The following is a 2125-nucleotide window of genomic DNA, read 5'->3' as shown; positions in this document are numbered from 1 at the left end:
AAAAAAAAAACAGCCAAATATAAGTAGTATTTTTTTATCTTTTGCTGAAGACACTAAATTATGGGCAGTGACATCTTTTTTTGCATTATGTATTTAATAATTTGGGGATAAATGATATAGACATAATCACTGAAAGGTAGCTTTCTGATACTTATTAGAATAGTTTTAATATTTGAGGTTATTGAAACCACAATTATTAAATTACAGAATTTTAAAATTTTCTTACTTGCCCTAGGTTGCAGTAAATCTCCTCACAAAAAGATCCTAAATCATTTGCTTTCAAGAGGAAATCAGCAGAAATGCAGAGTTCCTTGTTATAAGAAGAATAATATTCACCTATAAAACATAACATTAACTTTGGTGAGAGACATGAATTTAAATACATAGTGAATGACAGTATGTTTAATGATTTATTTCTTCTATAAATATACAGAATTTATAATAAACACAATAGTGTTAAAAAATAAACATGATAATGTTTTAAAAAGAATTACCTAATGACTTTCTACCTAGCAACATGGACTTTCTGTTTTTTTTTTAAATCTTTTTTTTTTTTAATTTTATTTATTTATGTGTGTGTGTGTGTGTGTGTGTGTGTGTGTGTGTGGCCAGCTCAGCCCACCAGGGGGCGGGGCTGGCTGGCATGTGGTGCTGGGGGATTGAACCGGTCCCTGTGCTTTGCTAAGCTTGTTCCAAGTAGGTGCTTTAGACCACTGAGCCATCTCACCAGCCAGACTTTCTGTTTTTTTGAGACAGGGTCTGACTATGTAGCTCAGACTAGCCTTGAACTGACTGTGCACTCCAGGTTGACCTCACACTCTCAGTGACCCACCTACCTCAGCCTCCCTAGCACTGGTATTATAGGATACAATACAGTGCCTGGCTCAACATGGACCTTGCCTGTTTTTTCCCTAACCTATGCACACACATGTTCCCTAATCTATTTCAACATTGCTAAAAAATAAAAATGTTTGTCAATATGTATTCACTTAGTTCCAGGAAATGATAATAGCTAATATTTATTGAGTGCTAGATACTTTATGATTGTCAGATAATCCTTAGAACTGTCCTAGATACTATGTGATGATCCCAGTTTTTTAGGATAATAGATAAATTCAGATATTAAATAATTTGCCCAAAAACTATCTAAGAAGCAAAGAGCATGGACTCTAAACTCTTAATCCAAAGTTTGTTTTATAATCAGATTTAATTCTCTTAATCTATCAGCTAGGTGTGGTAGTGGATACCTGTAATCCCAGCACTTTGAAGGTTGAGGCAGGGGGAGTGCTGTGAGTTTAAGGCCAACCTTGATATAGCAATGATATACCAAGACCTTGTCTCAATAAAACAAAAAACCTATGAATTATTAAAATTCACCATAAGGAAGATTATACTTCGTCCCAACCTAGAAAGTTCAGACAAGTAGCCATCAGATATAGATTAATATAATAACATAGGAACTAGTTTATTTCATCCAAAATTTGCATCAATACTCATCTTAATATTTGAAATTCTTTTCAACAAACATTTATCTTTAAAGATGTTATAAAGATATCATAAATACAGGGACAGTACTTAATAAGAAAGTCTGGCCTTGAGCTGCTATCTTAAATTTAGTATGCCAACTGATTTGGCTCTTTCAGTTGGAAAGTAAGTACTACAATTCTGTAGTTGTACACTTTTGGAGCTGATCAGATTTTAAATCTTACCTAGTTTTCCAAGAGCTTATATTATGAATAGATGTTAATTTTTATACAAGTCTGTGGTGCTGGAGATAGAACCCAGGGCCTATCCATGCTAAGCATATACTTTTATTCCTGAGCTATATGCTCAGCCCCTCATAATTTCAATGTAACTCATGTTATCATTTTTTCCCTTTTATGACTAGTGCTTTTTGTTTCTTGTTTAGAAAATCGCTCTCATTTAATGTTCCTCACAAAATTAAATACAGGATTTACTATGTGATCGAGCAGTTCCATTCCTGGTTAAATACCCCAAGGAATTTTTAAATGGGAAATCAAACAGATAACATGAATGCCAATTTTTATCTTGACATTATTCACAATAGCCAAAAGTAGAAGAAACCCAGGTAGTCATCAAAAGATGAATGCGGGGGGGGGGGGGG

The sequence above is a fragment of the Octodon degus genome, unplaced genomic scaffold (assembly GCF_000260255.1).
Source record: "Octodon degus isolate 3935 unplaced genomic scaffold, OctDeg1.0 scaffold00016, whole genome shotgun sequence".
In the NCBI taxonomy this organism is placed as follows: domain Eukaryota; kingdom Metazoa; phylum Chordata; class Mammalia; order Rodentia; family Octodontidae; genus Octodon; species Octodon degus.
Note: the sequence above shows the minus strand (reverse complement) of the source record.